The following is a 15,774-nucleotide window of genomic DNA, read 5'->3' as shown; positions in this document are numbered from 1 at the left end:
TTGAATGAAGTGCACCTTGTGCCTTGTTCACTTCTGAGACAATATATGCAAAACCTAATTTGTCATTCTTGTTCTAGAAAGCATTCCAACAAAATGTTACTATAGCCTCAGATATGAAGAGCATACCTTGTAACAAACTAATATAATGAGTTCCACTCAATATTGACTGGACAGTTTTGCTTCCAAATATTTCAGCAGCAATAAGAGCATTGCCTATGCCACAACCACCGAGATAACTTCCTGCACACTGCAACACACTTTTTGTCATATGGAAAACGTAGATCATTGGATAAATATCATCAGATTCTACTTGATTGCTCATAAAAATACCAGCTACTATACGTAAAGCACCTACATCGCAGACAACTGGCAGGATAAGATGATCTTCAAGCTGAGCATGCACATTTTGGAATTGTTTTTAGATCTGCGTGTACTGTTGCATAGTTTGTGACTGGCGATCGTATTAGTTGTAAAAAAAAAAAAGCCTTCTTCAGTGGGACGGTATTCTGGGAGATCAGAGCATGAATTCCAGCCCACGGAGGAACTGGTTTTTCGTCATCCGTCAGTCTGCGCAGAATAAGCGATATGATGAATTCAGTTAAATCAGCTTTGCAGACCGCAGCATCCGGTAGAAAATATCCATGTTCCTGGCCACTTTGAAACTTTCTGGTAGACTGGGAAGTGTTGATGGCTTGTAGTGATTTTGCACACGTTGGCAAGGCAGTTGGGTTATAAGTCTGCAGCTTAATTTGTTTATGCCTACAGCGGACACCGCTTGTTTTCCACCAGCTACTTCATTGGTATAGTCTTGAAAAAGCACCATGGCAGTATCATTTGTGCTTGATGTTCCAAAGAAGAGCTGTCTTCAAAATCAAAATTATCAAGAGCAGCAATTGTAAATCCTTCTCTAGTAAAGTGACTTGGAAGTTATGTGCCGTTGGATTCACAAGATTTTGTAGCATGAGCTGCTAACAAGTTTCTGCTCCATACTAGGTAATTATAATTTGTTGATACACCAATCCTATTAATTGAAGTGATTAGCTCACTACTTATGCATTTGTTATAGATTGTGTTGGCAGTCATGTGTAGCAGAGTTTTCTTTTCTTTTTGTGTGATGTAATTCATAAAACATGTTCTGGAAAAGACAGTACATTTGCACAGCATACGTCTGTCTGTTCATAGGATTGTCTTCACTTCTCCGCTTGTAGCTTCAAAGCCATCATTAATGTTGTCTGCTTCTGCTCCGAACTCAAGAACATTAGTCTGTAACAGTTTTGCTTTGCTGATATTAAACAATGATGTAAAACATGCTAAGACAACATCAGGTATTCTTGTTGACTCCCATGATTTGCAGGGCTCTGGAACATCACAAAATGTGTCATTCGGTCCAAAATATAAATCTTTCGGGACGTTTCTTAAAATGGTTCCTTCTGATTTTACTGCATCATGTGATCTTATTTTCTCAGCAAGAAATTCTAGAGTTAGATCAGCTGAGAACAAAATAAGTGGCTCTTTCTTGTTAGACTGACAAAAATGAATTCTGTCATTGCACATTCCCACCAGAAAAATGTTAGTTTCATTGTTATGAATCAATACAGCTTCATCAATGTTGACCATTATTTCTCTGATCTCACCGAGTGTGAACACGTAGCCAGTACTCAAGAGTGGTTTTAAAACTTCACTAGCTTTTCAAAAAGTGCAAACGTAACTGAAGGCTGGAGGTTACATTCCTGCTGGGAGCTCATTGTACATTATTATTTTCAAATGTATGTATGCATGCAGTTCAGGTGGGCATACAAATCTGCTGCAAATACATTCACTTCATTGTTTAGATCAGCTACTCGGCTTAAAACGTCATCTTGGAAGAAACTAACATGTTTGCCTTTTGAGACTCTTCCTCTTCACTTTGCTCTTTCATCAATCCCTTTGGCCCTTGTCCTAGCTAAACCACAGATAACCCATTGTAAATCCTCTGCTTTTTAATTAGTTGTTGGAAGTGGACAAGGGGTGGCCAAGGATCTAAGCGGATGGGCATTGGGTTTGGTTGTCGCTTCCGCAGAAGCCTCAGGTTCTTGTTGCGATTCACTTGTTTCTGCTATTTTTTTACACTTTTCTTGGGCTTTTTTTCCCATTGTATACGACTGGTAGCACTTGTTACAATGATACAAATATTTGATCCTCTTCACCCATCAGTTTCAATCTTTTGTGAACTTCGTCTTGATGTATTTCTGCAGAATCTCAAACTCTTCTGTCTAGCCGCAGTTGATGTTAGCGTTTCTTTTGGATTAGTTTGGCATTTGGCATATTTTTCTTTGTTGAAGGAGTCCTCAGATTTTAGCAGCACTGTCAGGAGGTAAAGATCCTGTGATACCACCTGCTTCGCTCATGTTTACAAATTTTTATTAATGAAAAGTGTGAAACAAAAACAATATTAAAATAAATCACCAACATGATGGCTAAAACACATCCATTTTGGAAAATGATGGAAGGGTTGGTCTGAGGAGTTATTTTCTGCCTCTGTAAGACTACTTGACCCCCCAAGATCTATGTTTTGACATCAAAATGAAGTATATAGGTCTCATGGTTCCTGAAATATTACTTCATCACTGCAACACATCTGCCATTTTTAAAAATGTCGTTAAGAAAAAAGAAAAAAAAAAAGAAATCGGATTGGATTAGCAATGTCTACCCAAGCTAAATTACTTAACTAATGATACAAAAACACATCAAAAATGAAAATCTCTGGACAACAATTTTTTTACGGCGGTAAAACAATGGACCAGGACTAAACCAAGTCCTCAGTTGTAGGATGCTGGCTTTTAAATAAAAAATTAAAACCTTAAATCAGGGATGCCTGGCATAGTTGTATGACACAAGGGGAACCTGTTGGTTAACTGATGGGCCAGATATTTCCACCAGGGCTTTGCTTAAAGGTAGGAGTTTCATTAAGTGCTTGGTCCAGATACAAGACCTCTATGAGAGCTTTTGTTTTGCCTCGTCTCAGTGTCTAGTAATGTCAACCTTACAGCAACCAAATTTAACAATTGAATGCTGGAAATAGGCAATCAGATGCAAAACAACGGTCTCAAGTTGAACTCATGAAAAACTGAAGTGCTCCATTTTGGCAATTATATCTTATTTTGGTCCACTGCCTGGTGGCTGCAAGCTCGGGGGACTCTTCCAACCCATGTGAAGAAAGTTAGGAATGTGGAGGTGCATCAGTCAGCCTCACAGGCCTCAATTTAGCACCATTGGTTGCCAATCAGAAAGCGCATTGCTTTTAAAGCCCTCTGTATTTCCTTCAAAGCCCTTCACAACTCTGGTCCACTGTACTTAAAGCAAAGTTTTATTTGGTACGTCCCCTCCAGGACACTTGGCTTGGCAGCAACTAGGAATGTCAGCATTCCCAAAAGCAGACAAGACACTCAGGGCAGTAGAAGTTTTATAACTGGTACAGATAAACTCTGGAACAGTCTTCCTCTTAACCTAAAGTCGATGACCAGTCTTCTTCCATTTAGAAAAGCTCTAAAAACATGGCTGTTCATTAGTAAAGACCTGCTTTAGAAGTAAAAACCCTTCAGTGCAGTAGCAGTGTCAAGACACCTCTGGGCACTCGCACACTTTATAAAATTACATTACATTGCCTCCATAATAGGGAGGTGTGGGTCAAGAGCCCTGCAAATGACTGAAAGAAGTGGTGATCTCTACTGCTGGTCCAGGGCAGAGATTAGTTCAGTATAAGGTGGGGTGTCCAGGCCACTAGCCTCTTGAAAGTCCATCTATACACCAGGATCACATAGTGGGGGCACGGCCTCCCCCCCCCATCCACATTGTCATCTCCATATAGATGGCTCTGGTCAGTCCTCAGCCAAAAAGCTGATCCAAAATATGTTCACTGCCTTGTGGTTGTTGAATGGTGTCAGAATCCAAGTCATTCACAATAGGCTGAGGTATGTCAAGTTCTGGGGCATCGTTGGCTGTGGTCAGGCCTGACAGAACAATAAGGCATGAGTCCTCCTCGGCATCAATGAAAGGATGTGCTGGCGTGATGTGTGGCAGAACTCAATGAGAGTATAAAACCTCAAATGGGATTGAGGGGTCCAGACAGTGTCTACAGCAAACACACTAGTTGAAGTATTTTTGGAAAACACTGCAAAACATTGGGACCCAGAGACGCAGCAGAGGGAAATGAGCGAGAGACCCAAATATACACAGGATAGTTTTCCACAATACCTCAACTTGCCGCAGGGTCACCAAAGGACCAGGAAATTTATGGTGTATCAGAACAAGCGATGGAATCTGCTTATGGTCGGGATCAAGACCAGATGGCAGAATGACACACTCATACCTCCCCAAAGAGAGGTGGGGTGGGGCAGAGTCCCGCTTGGATGACTTGTGTTTTTTCTTTAACTTACCTGAAGATTTTGATCCAGAAGATTGGGCTTCAGCAGAGGGTTTGTGCTATCCACATCAACATGGAGTGGGAACTATGAGGAACCTTCCAGTGGTTTGCCACATAGAGCTTTGCATCTCAATCTTGTGTGGTTTTTGGTTTGGTTTAAGCAGTCACCGTAGGCCTTGGAGCTATGTGATTAACCCAAGAACTAGAGGCAAACCTCATGGGGATCTCTAACAGACATTTAAGTTGGTAGGCAAAAAATCTCTTCATCAAGACAGAAAATAAGAGTAGAGCTCCAGGCCCACATCTGAAGGTGTGGAAAGAAATTAACTGACATAGCACACATAAATGGTGCTTATGCCATTCCCCTTGTCAAATCCAGTGTAGAACAATACTATGTCACATGGCACCACCTACCTATTGCCATATTTGCTGTTGCCTGTAAATTGCTCTTGTTGTTGCCTTAGCTTTTAATGAGATTCACTCTTACCGTTGCCTTTACTATTGCTGCCGTTTCCTTAACTATTGCCTTGCTATTAATGAGATTCACTCTTGCCGTTGCCTTTGCTATTGCCGACGCACATTTCGGCAACGGCAAGAGCAATTTACAGGCAACAGCAAATATGGCAATGACAACGGTGAATGATTGCCCGGACAAGTAAAGATATATGGACTTCAACTTTAAGAAAGAACCGGGTTCAATACATATAGACTGTTTTTGGAAGGTTTTAGAGATTTTGGATTACTTTGACCTTATTCTTTTTTTAAATATATGTTATATTTATAACTAAGAGTCAGTTATTTGACCACTTTTTGCCTTTTTGATACATGAAGTGCGTTATAGTAAGACATTTGGTATTCTTTATGTGATGTTATACATATATATATTTGTTTATATGTATGTTGTTGTGGTGTTGTTATGTTCTCTTATCCTTTGTGGTTTTGTTTTTCTTATACGTTATTCGAGGATATCTTTTGTGTGTGATTTGTTATAAAAGTGGGAATAGTCATGCATTTGTTAATTTTTCTTTGAAAATTCTGTTACATTGGTTTCTCTATTTTGTTGAAATAAAACACTGAAGTTTGATATATTGATTTGAATTGTATTATCAAATGTATTGAAGGAGAAAACAGGAGGGAGTTTTGTGTGCTTTATACCTTTTGTTCAGTTCCCTGTAATCTCTCCCTATTTGGTCAGGGACCCTCGTGTTTTTTGAAGATCCGCGCTAAAGCCCTTGCCAATCGCTTAACTCTACTCATGATATGTCTGGTCCAATCCGACCAATTAGGTTTCATCCCTGGTCGCTCCACCTCTAACAACCTCAGAACATTGCAGTAATACAAGGCATAGATCCGTATCTAGCGGCAGTGGCTGTATTTTTGGACGCCATCAAAGCATTTGATTCACTTGCATAAGATTTGCTAATGATATTCCTACGCAGAATAGAGCTCTCAAAATCCTTCCCGACATGGGTAGCACTCCTATACTCGCAACCGACAGTCAGGATCAAGGGTGCAATTTACTCCCCCATTACTATTACCAGAGGTATGCGTTAAAGTTGCCCATTGTCCCAACTACTCTTTGCCCTGGCATTCAAGCCACTAGCTGCTAAACTGAGGCAGTGCCACAGAATATGCGCTTCACTATCCAGCCAGACATCTATTGATCTCCTTATATGCAGACGACATGATCCTCTGTTTGCGTGAATCACAAACTAGCCTAAAAGTGGTCCTCAGAGAATTTGTACACTTCGTGGGGTTATCAGGAGTGCAGATTAATTGTAAGAAATCACACATTCCCCCAGATACCCACCACCAAGCCATTCACCCCAGATTTCCTGTTACACCGGTGTCAACCTGACCTCAAATAATTGGGGATTATAATCGAGAGATAGAGAAGTCATTAGAACCAATTCTGGTGCAGCGATAAATAGCCTAACCGCATCACACGTTGGATCACTCTACCCCTTTCCTTGGGGGGGCTGCATTGCACTGATGAAAATGGTGATACCGTTTAAATGTTTTTATCTGTTTCTTAATGTACCCCTATCATTAGGGCGTTCTTTTTTTACCAAATACTCAAAACTCAGTTAATCAGGTACGCATGGGTGGGTAAACAACCCTGCTTACGATGGAACATCCTCACACTGCCGTTCTTACAGAGGGGCTTTTAAGCACCAGATATGAAGCTGCATTACCTCAGCGCCCAAGCTCACCACGCTATCAATTGGTACAAACCCACCTGTTTTTTACCACATCTGGCAGTGGAGCAGTGATATATAACCCTTAGCCCTCGTTCCTAGGCTCTCCCTCTGCCGCATCTACACTGGATGAATCCATGGTGGCCTGCACCATAAATGCTTGCTGGCACATGGCCTGTAAATTTGGCACAGAACTTATGTACTCTCCATTCATACAACTTCCCTACCACCGAATTCCCTCCAGTTACTTACGAGTATATCGGTAGGCAACTTCTTCAGAAGCACAGATGTAAGAATTGGTAACATTTTTTTCGGCAAGGAACATTCCTCTCCCACGACTTCTTTGGGGTCGGACTGCCGCCCCTGTTAGATATTTTTCTATACATCAGACTACACTAGAGTGGGAAAGCCGCAAATCCAGATTTTCCCAAGTAACCCCCACATTTAGCACCTTCACACTATGCTACAAGTAGGCACTACGGCAGCAGACTCTGTATAATTCAGTGTACGTTTTTATACAGACTACTACATGCCCTAAAGACTTTATCGATATTGTCTCTGCCCAGATGACAAGTGTGTCAGATGCAGAATGGCTGGGTGTAGTATAACTCATCAAACAGCATTGAGTTTCCTTGTAGTTTATTCATATAAGAAAGCATGCCAACACCAGTGTCTGCCTGTTCTCCACCCTGGTCAACTCCAACTGCCCCTTCCTCCAGTTCTCCACATCCTCCCCATTCCATTCTTTCAACTACAAACATTCCACTAACTCTACATTCTAAGTAAGAACTACATTACACAACGCATCTTCCCCCTTTGGGAAATAAACAATAAGTAAAACATAAATCACAAGGAAGGAAAGAAAGGAAAATGATACAAAGTAAACTAATTTACAATACAGATCCTAATTTACAATGTAGTCCTTTAAATGCAAAGGTTTCTTAATCATTCTACCCAATCTGCTCCTGTAGGTTACATTCCTTCCAAGATTGTCCGGATGGTCCTTGGACTCTTCCACTTCCTGTGCCGGGACGTCATAATTGTCCATAACATCTTCTGACGCCGAATCAGCTTCTAGGATGTTAGCAGCTCCAGAGAAAGTGTCTTCATAAACAGAATCTAGCCACAAATAATTCTTCATAGGTACAGTAGAATTCGCCCTAACAGCATCACCCAATAACTTAGCACAACGACTCATATGCCATACACGACCGTCACTTAATTTGGCAGAGTTTTTGTATACTTCAAGAACTGTTTTAGGCTCTGAAAACTTACTATCACCTTTTTTAACTTTACCTGGTAGTTTAACTCGAACAACATCACCTTTCTTCAGACTAACGTCTCTTGCCCCTTTTTTTTAAATCCACATAGGTTTTATACAACTCCTGTGCTTTCTGAATATTCTCCTTAATTTCAACAGGTGACCATTCTTTTACTCTAGATTTGCTTAACCAACCCTGATTATCCTTTGTAAATGGAATTCTACCCCTCATAACTGTAAAAGGGGTATAGCCTGTTACCGTTGGGGTGGTTCTGTACATCCAGATCATTTTCTTAACACTAGTTTTCCAATCAACATTTCTAAATTTAGCTAGTTGTACAGAATCTTTAATAACTCGATTAAACCTTTCTACTTCTCCATTTCCACTAGGATGGTAAACAGAAACTAACTTGTGTTCTATGCCATTTCTCTCAAAAAATTCTTCAACCTCCTCACTCTTAAATTGCACCCCATTATCAGTTATTATCTTCCTAGGCAGCCCTTCCCTTTGAAACAGTTCATCCAAGAATATCAGAACATTCTTTGAATTAGCTTTAGAAACAATTTTAATCTCTGGCCACTTTGAGAAGTAGTCTACTGTTACTATAATGTACCACTGCACATTCTCCTCTACAATTGGTCCCATTATATCCAGACCTATAACTTCCCAAGCCATCTCAGGGCAAGGCACGGGATGTAAAGTAGGTTTTAAGGTCACCAGCGATTTGTCAGCATTCACGCATAAATCACAACTCCTAACAATTCTTTCAATATTGACATCCATACCAGGCCACCAATAGTTCTCCTTAACTTTTTTAGTTTTGACAATGCCAAGATGTCCTTCATGATTTATTTTAATAATGGAGTCCCTTAATTTCTCAGGTGGAATTATCCTATCACCCCTCAATACCTTATCCTGTTCTACAGATAACTCATCTCGTAACTCAAAGAAAACTCTGAATTCTGCTGGCATTCCATTTTTCCCTGGCCAACCTTCTTGAATATACTGTTTAAGTGTGGTTAATATGGGGTCATTTGCTACAGATTCATTCCAAACCTCAGAACTAATGGCCTTCCAATCATACCTCCCTGACCAGGCGACCATGAACTCTTCGTCATCACCCACTAATTCTTTAAGTGGTAAGGGCAATCTGCTCAAACAGTCCGCCACCTTATTTTTAACTCCTGGAACATATACCAAATTGTATTTGAAATCAAACAATCCAAACAAATCCAACTGTAATTCGTCCTTATTTCTAGGAGCTGGGGCACCCCTAATGGCTGATGACAACTCTTTTTTTGGTTTAATCCCCCTCATAGTGATTTCATGTCCTAAATAATTTAAGCATTGAACTCCAAACTTACATTTAGAAAATTCAGCTGTCAGGCCATTCTCTCTTAAGATACTTAATACACAATTTACCCTCTTATCATGTTGAAGTCTGTTCCTTCCCATAATTAAAATGTCATCTTGAAAGACAACTATACCTTCCATATTCTTAAACAGTTTGTGCATCAGTTTCTGGAAGACCGCTGCCGCTGAGGCCAGTCCAAAAGGCATACGAACAGAACGGAAACAACCCTGAGAGGTCATGAACACAGTCAGATTCTTACTATCTTCATGTAATCTCACCTGATGGTAAGCGGACGATAAGTCAATGGAAGTGAACCATTCCATGTCTTTTGTCAGGGCAAGCATTTCAGAAATTTTTGGTAATGGAAACCTCTCCACTACTATGTTGTTATTTAGGTACCGCAAGTCGATGCATAGACGAATCTTCCCATTGGCTTTGCGTACTGCGACCAAAGGTGAGATCCATTCAGAGGCATCCACCTCTTCAATAATACCCTTGCGTAGAAGAGACTCTAATTCTTTATTTACTTCGTCTCTTATCACCCAGGGAATATCACGTGATTTGTGGACTTTCGGTACAGCATTATCCTTCAGCACAATTCTATGTGTAAAATTCTTAAGGGCACCAATATTCCCAGAAAAAAGTTCTGGAAATTTGTTCCTCAAAGTAACACTATAACTTTTATAGTCACCCACTACCTTAACCTGTTCCACACCGTTGGGATCCAAAACAATATTCAGGGCCCTTTGATCCAACCAACCCAATACTGCTGGTCCTTCTTCAGCAACATATAATTTGCCCACGGTTCTCCTGCCCTTGAATTCAAAAACCACTTCTCTAAAACCAATCATAGGAATGGATTCACCTGTAAACCTCTCTGGAAACACATCTGTTGGATTTAATGTGGAGCCCAGAACCTTTTGAAATGTATGCTCCCACATATTCTTGTTTATAATTGTGTACGGGGAACCAGAGTCTGCTACGATCAGTACACACACTCCCCCCCAAGAGAATTTCACAAACAGGCTTATTTCTAGATTGTAAACTTAAGTGTGATACACAAGAATTTTCTATTTGATTTACTTCCACGCAATCTTCTACATCAAAATCACTGTTAATACCTAAGACATACTCATGGCCCTTTGAATAGGCACTAGAATCAGAATTGCATTTCGAATCTGATTTACTGATCACCGCTGCAACTTTTCTACCTCTTCTACACACTTTAGCGAAATGGCCCTTAATGCCACACTTAGCACACTGTTGGTCTCGCGCCAGACATTTCTTGTAAAATGCTAAGTGCTCTTTACTCCCACATCGAAAACATTTTCGTTCAATATTCTTTGTTTCCACCTGTTTCCTATGTGTTTCTTCCTTATTCCTTTTAAATTTAACCTTGCTAACTACTTCATTCTGTACTTCTGTTTTTTCACAATAAATAGCCTTTGCACATTTATTCGAAATTTCAGCTTTTTTGACTAGAGCCACAACTTCCTCCAACTGTGACTCTCCATGTACCCACAATCTCTCTTGAATGTGAGAATTATTAACATGCATAATGATTTGATCCCTGATAAATTCATTATGCAACCCACCAAGCCTACAAGTAAGTGCTAGTTTTTTTAGCTCGGAAACATATTCTTCAATAGATTGTTTTCTGTTGTTTCCTACTGAAAGAATTGTATCTGTCAATTGCAATACAGACTGATGTTGAATAATATCTGTCAAGGTCTTCTAAAGCATGAGAAAACACATTCAAATCCCCATCTTGTTGAACTTTTTTTTCTATTGAGTTATACACCTTAAGACCCATAGGACCCAAGCAGTGTAATAAAATTTTCTTCTTCCTAGTTTGAGTCAAATCTTCGTCATCAATAGTATCTAAATAGTTCAAAAAGTATTCTTTCCACTCTAGCCACTTGACATGTTGATCTCCAGTGGAAGTCAGAAAAGGTTGTGGAGGAGTAAGAGTAAATGTTTGAGCAGCACTCATTTTTGTTTCTTTACTTTACAAAATTATGAAAAAGTCTCTCAAAAAACAAAAAGGTACATCCAATATGGCCACCGAAAAGACACCTCAAAGAGTTCTAGTGTCCAGGAGGATGTAGCATTTAGTACACACCCTGAACACAACAAAAGAGATCACCGTGAGTGCGAAGGAGCGGGCGTGTGAAGTCGAGGAAGGTAAAGCAGACACTTGGGCTTCTTTACTAGCTATTGCTGCAGAGCTTTGTTGTGGACTGAGCGCTGTGTAAGACCTCTTTTGTCTGGGCTCGTGTGTAGCAGTGGAAACAGCGCACTCCTCTTACAAAAAAAAAACACCTTGCGCCCTTCACCGAAGCTTGAGCGCGAGCATTGTATGTGCACACGCAATACAACACAGCCGAGATCGCACAAGAGCGACGGTTGATGCCTCGTGGCGTTGATGTCTCACGACTTGAGACAGCACAGCGCTAGTCCGTTCGTCCACATAAAAATAAAAATAACAACAACACACGGTGCAGCGCAGCAGTAAGGGCGGGATAAACTGCTTTAGAGATGCCCAGTCACAAAAAGGGAAAGGTGTTGGCGCGCTACTCACTCCGGGTGGCCTCAAAGACGAGACAAATCAGCGAGGGTTTCAGACTTGAAATGTAGTCGTCGCCAAATTTCTTGTAGTATAACTCATCAAACAGCATTGAGTTTCCTTGTAGTTTATTCATATAAGAAAGCACGCCAACACCAGTGTCTGCCTGTTCTCCACCCTGGTCAACTCCAACTGCCCCTTCCTCCAGTTCTCCACATCCTCCCCATTCCATTCTTTCAACTACAAACATTCCACTAACTCTACATTCTAAGTAAGAACTACATTACACAACACTGGGGCAGGTCGTTCACCTGGCCTGGTTAAGTAGGTCGATACAAGCCTACTGGGTCGAGGTGTTTGATGCCTTAGGCGCCATGCTGACACCCACCCACTTTTCGCACTATTGGGGGACACACAAGAGATTCATGCTGACCTTAGAAACTTTGCGGCACTAGCACTTCTATTAGCAAAACACACAGTGGATTGTCAGTGGGGATGGGGAAGAGCACCAAAATCCAAAGAATGTCTGTCTGGTTTCGTCTATTGCTTTGAACAATTATCTCTGTATGCTGAATTGTTGCCCCCTAGCTCCAGACCTACTTATATTTAGGCCCCCCAACGTAACTACTTGCTATTGCAGACTCCACCACAAGAATCAGGAGCAAATGCAGTGGACTGCGACCCATCTACATATCCAGAATAAACCAGCGATTTACCTCCTCCAAAGAACGTATTTCGTAAAAACAAGTTCAACAAATCTTGTAACTGAAAAAAATGCAATTTTCCATATATGTCGTGATGTACAAGAGATTGCTGAAGGAGCTAATCATGTGTTGGGGATATGGGTGGGAGGGACCAAAGGGGTTGATGATTACACTATCCCTGTACCATACTTACAGCACTGTACACGTTGTGTTTACCTCTATATGTACTTGTTATTTACAAAAAAGCAATAACAAACTGTTTCAACAGTCGGGTATATAAACAAGCTAAAGGACACTGACTCAAAAGGTTTAACAGACTTAACCAAAGCTTTTTGTCAATTTTGCCTAGACAAAGAATTACGGTTCAAGTGGAATATCTCCTAGGCCTAGCCAATTCACCTAGACATTCTGGATCCAGGTCCGTTCAGAGCAGGGCGTGAAAAGGCTGGGGATCTAGCTATGTTCCACTTTCAACACTTTGGAGTTTATTTAGGTAGATCTGTTTGCTTCCTGTTGGACCTGGCTTTTTGACAGGGTCATCCCCAAACTTTTTGCCTCCTTCCTCCTATTTTTTCTGACCTGTTGTTGTTGGCTTTTGAACTCTGGGCACTTTACCACTGCTAACCAGTGCTAAAGTGCATATGCTCTCTGTGTAAATTGTACTGTTGATTGGTTTATCCATGATTGGCTATTTAATTTACTTGTAAGTCCCTAGTAGAGTGCACTATAAGTGCCTAGTGCCTGTAGATTAAATGCTACTAGTGGGCCTGCAACACTGGTTGTGCCACCCACTTCAGTAGCCCCTTAACCTTGTCTCAGGCCTGCCATTGCAAGGCCTGTGTGTGCAGTTTCACTGCCACTTCGACTTGGCATTTAAAAGTACTTGCCAAGCCTGAAACTCCCCTTTTCCTACATATAAGTCACCCCTAATGTGTGCCCTAGGTAACCCCTAGAGCAGGGTGCTGTGTGGGTAAAAGGCAGGACATGTACCTGTGTAGTTTACATGTCCTGGTAGTGTAAAACTCCTAAATTCGTTTTTACACTACTGTGAGGCCTGCTCCCTTCATAGGCTAACATTGGGGCTGCCCTCATACATTGTTGAAGTGGCAGCTGCTGATCTGAAAGGAGCAGGAAGGTCATATTTAGCATGGCCAGAATGGTAATACAAAATCCTGCTGACTGGTGAAGTCGGATTTAATATTACTATTCTAGAAATGGCACTTTTAGAAAGTGAAAGTACACACGAAAGTACAGGGTTCTCTAGAAGCGGACGTCGCGGATATTAGCGTAGTCCTAGGTTGTATGTATTCCTATTTGGAAGGGTAAAGTCAGTGGAATGTCAGTTGGAAATTACCGAGTGGAACAGCGAGGGGTGGGAAGAAGGGAATTTCCTTTTACGGACTAGGTGGTCTCACACACTATATAGTGTCATGCTTCATCATTTGACCACCTAGACCCACCCAGGTAGGACAGTGCCACCTGGGCGGACTCAACCTCACTGTTAAAGGAACAGGAGGGAGTGCGTAAATAAACTTGTTTCTGGAAAGATCGGGATCCAGCTAATCTACTGAAAAACTAAAAACACCTAAGCAGACACCTGTGAAGAGCAACAAATTTAATGGTGGTGTCTGTCTGGTGTAGTTAAAAAGGGGGGTTGGGACACCAGATTAGCTGGATCCCGATCTTTCCAGAAACAAGTTCCACTGACTTTACCCTTCCAAATAGGAATACATACAACCTAGGACTACGCTAATATCCGCGACGTCCGCTTCTAGAGAACCCCGTACTTTCGTGTGTACTTTGAATTATAGGGAGCTAAGTACGGAGTGTTCCTCCATAGTTATCCCCCCTCCTCCCTCTTCCTCTCTCCATGTGTAATGACTTTTAGAAAGTGAGCATTTCTTTGCACTTAAATCTTTCTGTGCCTTACAATCCACGCCTGGCTGGGTTTAGTTGACAGCTCCTTGTGCATTCACTCAGACACACCCCAAACGCAGGGTACTCAGCCTCACTTGCATACATCTGCATTTTGAATGGGTCTTCCTGGCCTGGGAGGGTGGAGGGCCTGCCCTCACACAAAGGACTGCCACACCCCTACTGGGACCCTGGCAAACAGGATTGAACTGAAAGGGGACCTGGTGCATTTCTTAGCCATTCTTTGAAGTCACCCCCACTTTAAAGGCACAATTTAGTATAAAACAGGGCCTCTGCCCAACCTCAGACACTTGCTGGAGAAGAAAACCTGAACCAGAACCTGCATCCTGCCAAGAAGAACTGCCTGGCTGCTCAAAGGACTCACCTGTCTGCCTTCTACAAAGGACTGCTGTCTTGCTGTTGGCTTGCTGCCTTGCTGAACTCTTGTCTGGCTGTAAAAGTGCTCTCCAGGGGCTTGGATAGGGCTTGCCTCCTGTTCCCTGAAGTCTCAGGACCAAGAAGACTTCTCTTTTTCATTTGGACTCTTCGTGCGCCAAAGTTTGACGCACAGCTTGTTCCGCGGTGAAAAATTCACTGCACGCCAATTCAGAAAGACACCGCTTGACGCGACGCCTGCGGTGCGACCGGAACTTCGACGCACGGCCTCGCATGGACAACGCCGCCCGACTTCCAGAGGGGAAATCGACGCAACGGCTGCCGTGAGAAGAACATAAATTACTTACCTGTAACTGTGATTCTCCAGTATTGGTATCTTTCATAGATTCACATGCTTGAATCATTCCCCGTCGTCAAAGTGGGAGTCCCACGGTACATAGAAAGCAATAGATAGATAAAAAGAAACCTTTTCTCGCTTTTTTTTTATTGTAGTCAATAGGAAAAAACACATTCAGTTTTGTAACTATCAGCCTCATCAGAAAAAGCCCAAACTTCTACCAATCAGGCAAGACCACCCCTTTAGAATCCTCAGCACAGAGGCGCAGTCTCTCAGATTTCTCCGCACTAGTGATTACAAGAAAATAAAAGAGGTGAGCCCCTATGGGGAGGAGGGTGGGTCGCATGTGAATCTATGAAAAATACCAATACTGGAGAACCACAGTTACAGGTAAGTAACTTATTTTCTTCTCCAGTATTGGGGTATCTTTCAAAGATTCACATGCTTGAATCAGAGTAGTCAGCAGTAAGAAAGATGGTTGAGTTCTGAACACCAGAAGCATGCCTGCTCACAATTCTTCCTATATGGACTCATATAGGTAGTTAAAATATACTAATCAACCTTCTAAAAGATTATATACACGAATATATACATATACACATAGATATATCTACATGAAAAAATATTAGTCTGGTAATACA

The sequence above is a fragment of the Pleurodeles waltl genome, chromosome 3_1, assembly GCF_031143425.1.
Source record: "Pleurodeles waltl isolate 20211129_DDA chromosome 3_1, aPleWal1.hap1.20221129, whole genome shotgun sequence".
NCBI classification, from domain to species: Eukaryota; Metazoa; Chordata; class Amphibia; order Caudata; family Salamandridae; genus Pleurodeles; species Pleurodeles waltl.
The sequence above is the reverse complement of the archived record's forward strand: the minus strand, read 5'-3'. Positions refer to the sequence as shown.